The following is a 15509-nucleotide window of genomic DNA, read 5'->3' as shown; positions in this document are numbered from 1 at the left end:
AAAGAAACCCTTTTTATTGTCAGATAGCAAAAAGAAAAATGTACTTGATATTAGGAATTATACTTGCTATCATAATTTGAATACTTGACATGGGTCAAATTCTTTGCTATGAATTTAACACTTATTAATTTTTTATGAAATAAAGTAAATAAATTTCACTAAATGAGGTAATATAATATGAATAAAATTGTTACTGTGTAGGGCTAATTGATGGTCACACTAATCAAACAATATTTATGATAATAATTATTACTTTCTAATTCTCTAGTCTTGTTCCTTCAATTTTCTTATTGATAATATCTCAGTTTTCCTCATAGAAACTTGTAGTGATAAAGATTTTATGAATCTTCATGGTGCAGCTTGTTTCTTGCTTGGAAATCTTTGGTGGTCAAGTGCTCAATAAATAATGAATGAAAAAATGAGCCAAATAAAAGGGGGGTGGTAACATTTCCATATTTAGTAGTCTTGCTACAGTTATATCAATGTTGTATTATGTATGCTTTCTATTAACTTAAGAAAGCTGAAGTTACAGTTAACCCTCCAAATTTGTCAGCACATTACCAAGGGGAATATAAAGTTAGTGAAAGAACTTCAGCGTTGATTGAAGGGGAGGAATCAGATTCATTGACAATGAGACTGATTGACCACACATATCATTTTCTCTTACCCCTTCTCCTAGAGACTAGGCCCACAGGTATGCAGCCTGATATTTTGATGGCAGAAACAGCCTGCCTGACATATGCCATGTGAAATCACACAGGTGCCAATCCATGTTAAAGTTGTTTTGTTCTTTGCCTGCTTTTGGAGTTGGGTATTTATTGAGTTGGCTTACTGTTGAGATTTATTTTCCATATTAGACAAAGTATTCACATTTTTGTTTGCGCCATATACGTGAATGATGAAAATAAAATACCAAACCAGTTCTGAGCAAATGTTAGTGCTTTTTTGTGTGCATATGTTTGTATAAATTCTGGTTTAAAAGTGTTCACTTTTTAAGAGCTATCAAAATTAATCAACAAAGAAAATCAGTGTTTTGTGTTAAACATCATTTTGAATGACAACTTTTGCATTCAACTTTTGTCTGTTTTCAAACATTACTTCACCGGAAGTAGTTTATATGTAGCTACATTTACTACATACATTCATAGAAACATGATTACCTGTTTGGGTGTGAAAATCTACGTCAGAGTTGTGCAACAATATTTTATATTTGGGATGTATATTTAAAGAAATTTCAACTTAAAAAAAAACAAATACCACATAAGGGTAAAATTTTCATTGTATTGACTCAAGAATTTCTGGTCTAAAATTTTCAGAATACTTCTAAAGCCAGTATTAGAGCTTCTGATGACAGGCTTATACCAAATAAAAGAGATTATAATTCTTTACACATGATCATCTGGGAGAGATTTTAGATGAAGTTTTTACTTAAAGGAACAAATAACCTTCATGGTTTTCCCTCAAAAGGAAATGGTTATAAAAATTCCTTCATTCTCTCTTCTTTCTCGCTCTCTCTTTTTTCCGTTTCTGTTTTTAGTAGAGAAATAAAATTTCAAAGGTTGATATCATATGAGTCCAAGAAAATAAACCTTTCTTTTGGAGCCCTAAAGGGGAAAGAGCACAGTCTGAGGAAGGTATGCTCTTCTCTGAAGGTGCTGTAACTACCTCCTGGGTTAAAGTTTGCAGTCCTACTAACAATGTCCTGGAAGCCAGTTCTGTCTAATAACCATGTTGTTGATGGTGTATTCAACACTTATGGACAAGGGTACATGATCCACATCATTGCTGTACCCTTATCCACTGGATGAGGTCCCAGCAGACAAGATTTAGGTTATGCACAAAAACAACTCACAGTCTCTCTGGAAGGTGATAGAAGAGTTATTTTAACATGAATTGAAAGAAAAGAAAAACTGCAAAAAAAAAAAAAAAAAAAAAAAAAAAAAATGAAGAAATGAGCATCACCATGCCATCCTAGTTTTAGGACCTATACAGTTCAAAGTTTGGTTAGAGAACTCTAGTCAGGAAGGTTTGCAGATTTCTAATTCTGTCTTCAAATTATTCATTTATTTCAATTATTTCCTACGTAGTATTTACAGAGCATTAAAAAGTAAACCCAAACAAAGACAAAATCAAAATGCCTGCTTTGCTAAGTGCCATGTATTCTCAGTATTATCTATAAAGTATAAGAACCTGACTGAATAAATGAAGGTTAAGTCATCAAGAGCAAGATCATTATTTTCTCATTTCAAAAGATCTATAAAAGGGCAGAGTGCAGACTTGCTCTGTTAATTCACAAGCATAAATATTTGAAGGTAAAATCTTGAAATGTATATCTGGTCCAAAGTTACAATAGTAAATGACAGATAACATCTTTTTCTTTATTGTATTTCCTATTGTGTTAGGCACATCAAATTATGATTTGTACTCAAATGAATCATATATTTAATATTTGTGACACCTGACATATTTCTAAATAAGTAGGAATCATGTTACAATTAGTTACTCTTATTGGTTTTACTTCATATTTGTTATAAAACAAGTTTGACATATTCACATAGTATCTTGGAGATCTTACTTTACATAAATACAAAAATTTTACATAAATATAAAATTATAAATAGTTATTTTAAGTACATTTTTAAAATCTGAAGATAAGAGAAGTGTGTCTGTTGATGATAAATTTTACTTTTTTCTACTTTAGTTTCCTTATTCATAAAATAATTAGTTTGAAAGGAAAAAAGGGCAAAATTGCAGTCTAAAGAAGAACATCATTTTTTTAAACATAAAGATCTATATGGTGTATATGGTCAAGCATATATCTATATTATTTTACTCTTTCCAAAATAAAAAGTCAAGTAATTAACTGTTTATTTCTTTAAAGAGATAAAATAATAAGCAAAATAAAGCTGACTTTTCCTTCTATATTTTCTCTGAGGAGCTAGTTTGTTTTATAAGATTATATTAGTTGTGTTTGTGAAGGTGTTTTATGTATAAGAATAAATCAAGATTATAAACCAATTTTATACCAAGGTTTAGCAATAAATGTATGCCTTTGGCTTTTTTACCTTTTGAACTATGTATAATTTTAAAACCGACTGATCTAGTTACCTTGAAACCCAGTTTGTCCACATTAGATTCTAGGCAATTATCTGTTTAGATGAAGTACAGAAATAAATCATACCCCTTTTATATGAGGTGTTGACATTTATTGATCTATTGTTCTCTTAAAATCTTTCAGGAAGTGATCTTTAAATGCAATAATAAGTGGACAGAAATTAATGGACCTACCCAAACTAGAGAAATATGTTACCAGGTAATTCATTATCAAAATTCTGTGATTAAGTTTTTGTTAAGAAATCTAGTAAATTTAATGCTCACTTTCCCTTTTTGTGTACATATTTATTGCAAGAGGCTCTGCACAGCTGTCCATTTGCAACCTGCACTGATGCTTCTTTGAGAGTCCATGTTAAAGATGATTCTCTATTAAGAAACACAATTATTTCCTTTCAGATATTGACCATGAACTCTGTTTTATGGCTTCACTAGACTAAAAGTCCTTCAAAGGAAAACCTTTGAAGAAGGATTTTATTCTAAATAATTTAGGAAGAAGAAATAGATAAACTATTGTGAACATAATAAATGATTAACATTCAGACACTTCTGTATTAATATTTAACAAGAAAATGTGTTGTAGTGTAACATGCAATATAAATTTTGCTAAATATATAAAAACAGGAAGCATGAATCATTCAGATCACCTTTCTTATCAGTCTGCAAGGTATCTGTGAGAAAATATAAATGAAGCTTCACTACAAATGCAAAATGAGCCTTTTTTTTGCCTCATAGTTGGTTTATTGTTCTTCATCTGTTGCTCTATCGGTTTTCTCAGTCATTTATCCATCACCTATCCTCTTTTTATTTTTGTTTGTTTTTATCCTTAAACCCAACATGAGTGTGGTTTCCTTTTATCAATATACAGATACATTCTATTTAGAAAGTGCTATATTTTGTTCACTTATAGTTGCATATAATATACAAACTAAATAAAAAGCCCAAATATGCCACTTTTTCTATAAAATCAGTTTTATATTAAGGTATGTTTAAATAAACTGGGATTTTTCTAAATCAATAAAAAATTAAAATTTTATTTATAACTAATATTAGATTATAACTGCAATTCTACTAATAAAAGGAGGTGTGCTGTTTTGCCTTAGAAAATATAAAATAGTGGAAAATACTGAAAGCTAAATTTTGCTTTCAGCTATTTTTATTTTTTGGTGAGGAAGATGGTTGAGCTCTCTGAATTCTTACCTTACTTGCAATCATAGTGAAGGTTTATTTTCTTTGAAGAGCTTGTGCCTTGGTGCAGTCACTCTGGAAAGCAGTGTGGACAATCCTTAGAAAATTTGGAATGGACCCACCTTTTGACCCACTTATCCTACTCCTCAGTTTTAAGTCTAAAGGACTTAAAATCAGCAAACTACAGTAACGCAGTCACATTGATGTCTATAGCAACTCAGTTAACAATAACTAGATTGCGGAACCAAGCAAGATGCCCTTCAATAGCCGAATGGATAAAGAAACTGTGGTATATATACACAATGGAATATTATTCAGCCATAAAGAAGAATAATTGGCATTTGCAAATAAATGGATGGAATTGGAGAATATCATGCTAAGTGAAATAAGCCAATCCCAAAAAACCAAAGGCCAAATTTTTTCCCTGATAAGTGGAGAATGATATATAATGGGGGTGGGGGTGGCATGAGAGAAGAATGGAGGAACTTTAGATTATATAGAAGGAAATGAGAGGGAGGGGGCATGAAAAATGGTGGAATGAGACAGACATCATTACCCTATGTACATGTATGATTACATGAGTGCTATGAATCCACATCACATACAACCATAGAAATAAAATGATGTACCCCATTTGTGTACAATGAATCAAAATGCAGTCTGTAAAAAATAAAAAATAAATAAATATTTTTTTTAAAAAGAGAGCCTGTGCCTTGACACAATTTTTTTTTTCTGGTACATTAATTTATTTAATACACATTTATTACCACTATAAACTTCTAGAATGAGGGAGATATTAAACAAACATCAAGCAACATTTATTAAGTACCTACCGTGTGCTAGGCTTTGGACTACATTTACAAAAACAAAAACAAAAACAGACATGGTCCCTGCCCTCATGGAGCCTCCCCCCGGGTGCGCGCGCATCCAGCCGATGACACCTTGTCATTCTTTGCTGAATGTCCATTGGATAATTATTCTCTTGTTTTCTTAAAGCATTTAAAGTCTCTTTTTAATTTTTTATTGATTCATTATAATTATGCATAATATTGGAATTCATTAAGCCATATTCTTACATGCACATAACAATTTGATCCTTCCCCAGTGCCTTCCTTTTCCCTCCCCTCCTCAGTCCCTGTGATCTGCTTGGTATACTCTACTGATCACCCTGCCATTAATGTTAATATTACTATTGTGTTTTATAATTACATATATAAATGGGATTCATTGTTGTATACTTGTACATGGACAGCATATATGCATTGCCACACTCATTCTAAACTTCAACTGCTCTCACCATGATTATTTTCTTTTCTGATTAGTCTCTTAACACACTTAACTAGATGGTTAGTTAAGTGAGTATCTCCATCTAACCAAATGAAAAAGGGGAAAATTTATTGCAAGTCAGAAGCCCAAGATTTCACTCATTCATTCTCATTTCTTCTGTTTTATTAAGGTAAAATTGACAAATAAAATTTACATGGATTTACGGTGTGCAATATGATATTTTAATATAGTTATAGAATGTGAAATTGTCAAACTACTTAACATCTCATCTCATATTCTTTTTTTTCTTCATAACACTTCAGATCTACTCTCTTAGTGATTTTCAAGTCTATATTATTGTTAATGATAGTCACCATGATGTACAATAGGTGCCCAGTACGTATTCATCCTGAGTAATCAAAACTCTGTATTCTTTGACCAACATTCCCCCATCCTCATTCTACCATAGTCCCTTGCAGCTACAATTTTTATAAGTTAGAATATTTTAGATACTGCATATAAATGATAGCATACAATATTAGCTTTCTGTGTCTGGCTTGTTTACTTAGTATGTCTTCTAGGTTCATCTATGCTGTTGAGAATGACAGGATTTCCTTCGTTTGCAATGAATAGTATTCTATGCCATATATATTGCACATGTTCTTCATTTGTTTATTTGACAATGGACACTTTGGTTGACAGCATACCTTGACTATTGTGAATAGTGCTATAATTAACATGGGACTGCAGACATCACATCAACATACCAATTTCATTTCCTTTGGATATGTACCCAGAATTTGGATTGTTGGATGATATAGTAGTTCTGTTTTTAATTTTTTGAAGGACATTTATATTCATGCCTCCACATGTAACTGCTATACTAATTTACATTCCTACCTACAGTGTACAAGTGTTCCTCATTTTTCACATTCTTGTCAACACTTGTTGTCTTTCATCTTTTTTGATAATAGCCATTCTAAAACGTGAATGGTATTCTTTCTCAGTTTTTTTTTTTTTTTTTTTTTTTTCTGGTGCATGCTATAGTAATTACAAAAACCAAGTAATATATTCTTTATACGATTTAGTAGAAAGGCTTTATTACTCTCAGTTTAATTATCATAGGAGCAACTCAGGAGGCTAAGGCAGGAGGATCACAAGTTTGAGGCCAGCTTCCACAACTTAGTAAGTCCCTAAGCAACTTAGTGAGACCCTGTCTCAAAATCAAAAAGTAAAGAGAAGGAACAGACCACCTCCACCTGCTTCTCCACAGCAGTCAGAGCCACCCATACCAGCCAGCCCTGGCCATGGACTGCCCACAGCATGACAGCATGCCCCAAAGCCTTGAAGGAGGTCACCAAGGAGGTACACACCCAGGTAGAGAATACCCAGTTCATGAAGAATTTCTAGAAGAGCCAGGTGATCCGAAAGGACTTCAAGGTGCTGATGGCGTCCCTGTACCGGGTCTAAGTGGCCCTGGAAGAGGAGATGGAACACAATGAGGACAACCTTTTATGTCCCCCTCTACTTCTGGGAAATGCTGCACCGCAGGGCTGCCCTGGAGCAGGACAAGGCCTACTGGAACTGGCCGCACTGGCAGAAGGTCATCCCCTACACTCCAGTCACGCAGTACTACCTGGGTGGCTCCAGCAGGCGGGGTGCACAGAGCCCAAGCTGCGGGTGGCCCACGTCTATACTCGCTAACTGGGCTACCCGTGAGAGCCTGGCCTTCTTCACCTTCCCCAACATCGCCAGTGCCAGCAAGTTCAAGCAGTTCTACCACTCGCGCATGAATTCTCTGGAGCTGAACCCCGAGGCAGCGGGTCTTTGAAGAGGCCGAGTCAGAGTTGCAGGAGCTGCTGACCCAGGACCGAGAGGGAGGACCGGAACCACTAACAGCAGAGCTTTACCACCAGGCTAGCAGCCAGGTGCAAGACTCCATTCCTGCAGAGATCGCACAGGGAAGCCCCTGCTCAGCAGCCGTTCCCAGGCGCCGCTCATCCTATAGGTTCTTACTCTCACCTGTTGCCATGGGTTTTATGCCTCGTGACTGCAAGTGTGCTGGTCCCCAGGGCTGTGAATTCTGTCTAAAGACAGGCCTTATTTCTGGAGAGGGAGAATCTCTTGGCCAGCTTCCTTATCTTGGGCACTGGAGGCTTCAGGGACTCCCAACCCTCTTCCTCTGTCCCTCTTTTCCTGGAAGCCTCTTCCCCAACTGAAAGCACACCCAGTCGCCTGAATTTCCAGACCTGGCATCTCCAGGTCCTGCTGCCGAGCCCAGGAGACCTGAGTGGACGTGGCAACTCTCTAGATTTCCCCACGCTTGGTTCAGTGTCCTTGTTGACACAGCCCTTGGGCCTTGTCAATTTTTATATCAGTATGCAGAGATGCCTTGTCTTGTGTTTGTCTTATTTTTGTTGGAACCACTGTTTATTCACTGTTCAGCTTGAACTGTGGTATTTTGTCTTGTTCTGTTGCTTTTTTTAACAGGGTTGGATTGTGGGGGGATGTTTAACAGCATTGTGGCCTTAGTCTCAAGCTTTGTAATAATAAATGACACTGTCTGATAAAAAAAAATAAATAAAATTTAAAAAGATAAAAACCTTAGATGACACACTTTGCAAATTATCTAACACCAAGAATGCTGGCGATTCTGTACAAGATGTATTTAGGGAGAAGATTTAGACGTTTAAATAAAATTGATATTGGAATTTTCACTTTATTAATTTATCTTAAATTTGTATTAGTATACCATGTAATATTAACGTTTTCTGGAATTGTTAGCACATGTATCGGGGCTTATTTGATGGTTTCTCATAGCCTATGGGTGACTATGGGTTGTTCAATGCTCAGGAGTGCTGGAGAGGCAATGATTTGATGTTGAAGAAAAACATAAAACCTAATTAAAACATTCACATCAATGCTGTCTGCATTTGGAGTGTGCTCAAATAGATTTACCTTAGGATGACAATCATGTCACTGTTAAAAACATATTCCATGTATTTGAGTTAAGCACTGAGGATAATCAAACCTGAAAAAACCTGCAAATCTTCTCAGTGTCTCAATGTATACAACTACATGACACTGTTTTTCATGTCATTTCACGGGTTCACAGAGTTCCAGAATGGAGATTAAATATCACTTCTTTATGTGGAGAGTGTTAAGAAAATTCTTGAGTTGCCATAAAAAAATTATACAAAGGCCAAAAAATAATGGAGAGGTCAGGTATGTTTCAGAGAACGAGCAGTATGTGTGGGGCAAACCTGTATCCCAGCAACCTGAGATAGACCCAGTCTCAAAGTACAAATAAGAAGGACTGGGATGTTCTACAGTGGTAAAACACCCCTGGCTTCAGTTGCTTATACTGCAAAGAGAGGGAAAGGCTGAGTCTGGGGAGTAGGGAGAGGTCTTATTAAAAATCTCTCCCCAGACTTCCAAATCATGATTATTTTAGTATTCTGAATCATCCTATCAAATTTATCATTATCTAGAGGTGATGAAATGAAAAAAAAAAACCAGAAAATTCCTTTCCAAGTTTTGAATAAATGCAAGCTGAGATAAATTCTGAACCATTGTGAAAAATGAGTACCTTCTAACCTCAAAGCTGCAGGTAAAAACCAAGAGCCATGATTCAGCAGAGGTTTTAGATAGAGTAAGAATTCTTGTTCATATTCAGGAGGGGGCAGACATCATGGAACAGAAAAAAGCAAAAACTGAAAGCATGGCTTTGTTGGATGTTGTCAAGGAGATCTGTCACTTATGTGACTTTCCCGTTTATGGTTTATGGTTCTCATTGACTTCTTAGAACCTGATACACCATCTGTTAATGAATCAATCAAATAATCAATCAGTAAGATATGCCATATATGTTTTAGTTACTGGATGTTTTGAGTGTTTGGATTTTTCATGAAAGTGAAGTTTAAAAAATAATTTATTTTTAGTTAATACATTACAATATAAACTTGTACACATTGTGTACCATGTAATGTTTTGACCCGTATACACATTGAGCAACATTTAGATAATCTATCACCTCATTTATCATTTCTTTATGATAAAAATGTTCATCATCCTTTCTTATAGCTTTTGAACTGTACAGTACATCACTATTATCTATAGTTATACTGCTGTGCAATAGCACATGAGATCATCCTGCTTCGACCTAATTGCCACTTAATACCCGTTTATTAACCTTTCCTTTCTTCATTCACCACCTATCCACCCAGCATCCAGAGATTTTCAACTTCTATGAGATCAACGTTTTTAGATGACACATATGTTATCATAAGGCACTTGTCTTTCCCTGCCTGACTTATTTCAATTAACATAATGTTCTCTGGTTTCATCAATCTCACAAATGAAAAGATTTTATTCCTTTTCTGACCGAATAATATTCCATTGTATGTATATACCACATTTTCTTTATCCATTCATTAGCTGATGGACTTGTTTCTATTTTTTGCCTATTGTGAAGAGTGCTACAATGAACATGGGAGTGTGGATGTTTCTTTGACATACTGATTTCATGTCATATATACAGGTGAATTTTTAATCATTTGACTGTCTCAGGTTTTTTTTTTTTTGTCTTATCACACGTACTTAGTTTAAGGCACACCTAAATAGATGAAATGCTACATCTGCCTGTAATAAAAATTTTCCTTCCTTGTTTTTCTCTCTCAGTTGCTCTTTCCAGGACCCTTTTGTATTCTTCTTCACAATTGTTCCCAGAGAATGTTTAACAAATATTTATTAATTGTGTTTGTTTTCAAATAAGGGATATATCACTTATAAGAAAGATTGAATTCTTGCCTTTCATGGAGCATTTATTTTAATGAAAGAAAAAGAAAAAGACATAGAAGTAAAAAAGTACGTGATATAATACCAAGCAACAATGAGTGCCATGAAGAAAATCAAAGTAGAAAAAGAGAATAGAAAATAACAGATGATATTTTGGGCAGAAAATCAAAGAAGGGTTCCCTGCAAGTAGAAGATCTGGAAAATATGTTTTCAGGAAAATTAAATGGCAAATAGAAAGATTCCAGAGCATGGAAGAGCCATGTAAAGTAAAGGATTAGAAACAAGTGCAGTGTGGGTAAGGGTAGAAGTAGGGGTTATAAATAAGAGGGAGCAACTTTTCATAAAGTCATCTTGCAAAAAGTGACAACAGAATCACCGCAGAATGCTTATAGTATTACTAAACATATGTTAACTTGTTTTTGGTACACCAGAATAGAGTCAAATGCATTTTGCATTTATTGTTATTTATGAAATAAAATTAAAAAATGAAGCACAATAAAGAAAGTTTGCCTAATTAAAATATTAAATCTTCTTAGAGTTTTATTGCCATGTAACATCATATATCACTATTATAGCATGTATATATAATAGAGATATATGATATATATTGTGTATATATGATATATGTGTATGCATCTTTAACCTTTAGATCTCTTTTAATTCCTTAGGTAAACTTTGAATAAAATACTTCCTTAGTGCAGTGTTTCCTATTAGTGAATACTCTTTTTCTATCAATAAACTTGCCAAAGTGGGGGGAAAATCTCTGATAATATCTGCATTATGTTCAGAACCAGTAATAAGGTATAGGTACTAGATCAGCAGGTATTATGCAGTACATTTTCTTATAATTCTTTACCATTGTTTGCCCAAATTGTATCTGAATATTATATATATTAATTTATTCTAAAAGCAGATTTCAGAAACTCAAATATTATAATCCCATTTTGTCTTGTCTTCTGGGCCTTGTACATTTTATGTTAATAGTGACAGAATTTTCAAGGGCATACATATCTATGTTATTTATTTTTATGCAATTTTATTTAAAAATAAATGAAATCTCTGTGTATGAAACTCAGGTAACATGTCAGTGATAATAAACTCCTTAGTACATAATAAAAGTATTTTTAAACTATAATGCATATGCAAGTTTCAGAGTGAGTTATATTTCAAAGTATGAACTATAGCAAACTTTGTTTTCCTAACAAAAATAATTTTCTTATCATTACCAGACACTATTGTATGATGCAGCACATATCAGGATATTTCTCAGTGCACAATTAACTCTAGGGAACAATTCTGAATACTTGAAACATGATTTTATAAGAATTCGAAAAAAAACAAAACTTTCAACTTGAATAAAAATATTTACTTAGCAACAATTACTAAAATATAAGCTATTATATAATTATGCCTGATACACAAACATTTTTAAATGTTTAAGTTTGAGATAACTTTATTTTTACATTCACATAGAAGGAATAACATGAAGATATCTCTGGTACTCTTTACCTAGTTTTGTCAGATGATATTATCCTGAAAAAAATTATAGTTCAAATAAAAACCAGGATGTTAATAGCATTATTGCTAATTAAATACTTTGATTCAACTCAAACTTTGTTTTTTTCAAAGTCTTATAACAACATGTTCCAATAATTTAGAACTTTTTCCACAGCAAATTGTGCATTGAGAAATATCCCTGTATTTGCTGCCCTATATAGTGCACTGAGAGCCAAGAAAAAGAATATCTTGATCATCAAACTTCTCTCATATTGCCCTTTTCTAGCCACAACCAATCCCTTCCCTAGAAACCACTAATCAATTTTCCATTTCTATAATTTCGTTACATCTAAGATTTTATGTAAATGAATTCATTCAAAATGCAATCTTTAGGATTGGCTTTCTCATTAATAAAACTCTGGAAATTCAATCAGATTGTGATGTATATTGATATTTTCCTTCTTATTGCTGAATAATGGTCCCTTTTATGAGTACACTTTAGGTTGCTTAGATATGCACAGGTTGAAATACATTTAGGTTGTTTCCAATTCTCACTAATATAAATAATGTCTCTAAAAATATCTGTGTGCAGTTTTTTGGGGGTGAAGTTTCATTTCTCTGGGGTCAAATATTTAGGAGTGCAATTGCTGGGTGGTATGTTACTTGCATGTTTAGTTTTCAAGGAAAATTTCAAACTGCTTTCCACAGGGATTAAATCATTTTGCAAGGTATGAGTTCTTCAGTTTTTCCACACTCTGGCCAGTATTTGGCACAGTGTCTATTTCCTTATTTTAGTTGATCTGATAAATATGTGGTTTAAATTTTTATTTGGATGATGGTTAAGGATATTGAAATTCTTTCCACATGTTTATTTGTCATTTCTATAACCCATTTAGAGAAATACCTGCTCTTATCTGTTCTTGTTCATTTTCTAATTCGATTGGTTTTCTTTCACTATCAACTTTTTGAGTTAAATTCTAAAGACCAATCCTATGTCAGATAAGTTGTTTGCAGGTAATTTCTCACAGAATTATCTTCTCAATCTCCTAACATGGTCTTTTTCAGAGTAAAAGTTTTAAATTTTTATAAAATACGTTTTAATAAATTTTTATCAAGTTTTTCTTGTATAGATAGTACTTTTAGTGTCAAATCTAAAATTTATCTGTCTAACTCTAGACCAGGAAAATTGAGTCCCATATTATTTACTAAAAAGTTTTATACTTTTATACCTTTTATACCTTTGAGTCTGTGATCCATTATAAGTAAATTTTGTATATATTGTGAGATTTTAGGAGTATGTGCCATTTTCTGTAGGTTGGTTTTTAGCTTTGAGTGTACATTCCTGCAGCACCAATTGTTGAGAAGGAATTTTTTTCTTTTCCCCTGAGTTGTTTTGATAAGTCAATTGGGCTTTTTAAAAAATCAAATGGGCATATATATGTAAGTTTATTTCTGGTTCTTCTGTTTTATTCCCATTGATTTATGTGTCCATTCTCTATGCCAATAGCACACAAATTGATTACTGTAGATAAACAATAAGTTTTTAAATTGGACATAGAAATTTCTCCCAGATTATTCTTCTTTCTGAAAATAAGTTCAGTAAACTTCTTTGCTCTTCTGTATGCATTTTGGAATAATATTCTCTACATCAATAATAAAATATAATAATATTTTGATAGAATTTGCATTAAAGTAGTATATCAACCTGAACAGAATTGCCATCTTTACTATGCTGATTATTTTCAGTAATTTATCACAGCATGACTCTTCATTTATTTAGATATTATTTGGTTTCTTTAAGCAGAGTTTGTCATTTTACATATATTGTTAGATTTACACCAAAGTATTTCAAAATTTTTGAGTGATTGTAAATGGTGTTGCATTTTTAATTTTGATATCTGCATGCTCATTGCTAGTATATAGAAATAAAATTGACTATCAAATGCTTATCTTGAATCCTATGGCCTTGATAAACCTAATAATTATATGTCAGATTTTTTTAGTACTGTTATGGTTTGGATGTGAGGTGTTCCCCAAAAGCTCACATGTGAGGTAATGCAAGAAGATTCAGAGGAAAAATGATTGGGTTGTGAGAGTCTTAACCCAATTAGTGAGTTAATTGCCTGATAGGGATCAACTGAGTGGTAACTGAAGAGGTAGGGTGTGGCTAAAGGAGGCGGTAATTATGGCATGGCTTTGGTGTATGTATTTGTATCTGGCCAAGTGGAGACTCTTTCTTCCTGCTTCTTGATCATCATATCAGCTGGTTCCCTCAGCCACACTCTTCTACCATGATGTCCTGCATCACCTTGAATGGAGCAAGCCGTCTATGGACTAAGACCTCTGAAACTGTGAGCTCCTAAATAAACTTTCCTCCTCTACAGTTGCTTTGGTTAGGTTCTTTTATTCACAGTAGCAAAAAGGCTAACTAAAACAAGTTACAATACCTGAAATTTTTACATCGATAACAGCTCATCTGTAATAAAGATAATTGTACTTATTCATTTGCAATTTGTATAATTTTTGCTTTCTTCTATTTATTTTCTTCTCTTGTTTATTGCTGGTTATAAATTCCAGCACCTTGTTGACTGAATATGAGACATATATATCCACAGGTATCCATTAAAAAAAAAAAAAAAAAAAAAAAACACCTTTAAGTAAATGGCAGAAAGATCGGTAGAGTACAGCAAATGGAACCAGAGGAATGGAGAGGGCAGGAAAGTACTGGGGATTGAATTACAGCAAATTGTATTCTATGATTTTATAATTATGTCAAAATGAATCCTAATATAATGTATAATTTAAGAGACCCAATAAGAAATAAATAATTTAAAATAAATAATAAATTCTTCTCTATACACTTGAGCATGTATAACCTTAAATAAGTAACTGAAGATCTCTATGCATCAAATTCTTTAAGTCTAAACTAATGAAATCATTATTATGAAGATCCAAAGGTAAAAATGGTTAAGAAAAATACATTTATTGAGGTATATTATGGTTAAAATTGTATATATTTGTAATAAAATATCTTATGAAAAAGCCATAAACAAAAAAACAGAACAGAACAAAAAACAACAATAAGAAGAAATAAAAATTACAAACAAGAATGAGAGAGAGAAAGAGAGAGAAGAGAGAGACAGAGAGACAGAGAGAGACACACACACACATCATTGCCTTGCTCCTTAGGTAGAAAGCAAACTTTAACCATAAAATGTAATATTAATTGTAGGTTTTTCATAAGTGTTTGTAAAATCATGTTGAGGAAGATCTCTATTCTTTTTTTCTCAGAATTTAATTGTGAATGAGTATGGAAACATTTTCCTAAGTTTTTCTTTAATTGATATGATCATCTGAGTTTTCCATTGTATTTTTTATGGTGTATTGCATCAATTGCCTTTAGACCTTAATTCACCCTTGCATCACTGGAATCAACCTCACTAGATTGATGTATTTAATTTTTTTTATATTGCTGAATTCTATTTCCTAATATTTTGTTTAAGATTTTTGAATTTATGTTCATTTGAATATTGTCTGGCTATTGTGCTTTTGTCTAGTTTGGGTTTTGGGGTAACATTAACTTTATAAAATGAATCAGGAAGTTTATCCATATTTTCTGGGAGAGATTTTGTATAGTTTGTTTTACTTCT

The 15509-nt window shown here is 33.1% G+C and overlaps 1 pseudogene; it reads left to right on the top strand.

The window, feature by feature from the left end:
- The first annotated feature begins 6872 nt into the window (after positions 1–6872).
- Positions 6873–7615, top strand: LOC124986354 (heme oxygenase 1-like; annotated as a pseudogene).
- Positions 7616–15509: the final 7894 nt, after the last annotated feature.

Source organism: Sciurus carolinensis, chromosome 6 (assembly GCF_902686445.1).
Source record: "Sciurus carolinensis chromosome 6, mSciCar1.2, whole genome shotgun sequence".
Classification (NCBI taxonomy): domain Eukaryota; kingdom Metazoa; phylum Chordata; class Mammalia; order Rodentia; family Sciuridae; genus Sciurus; species Sciurus carolinensis.
This window is presented reverse-complemented; position numbering and strand designations above follow the sequence as displayed.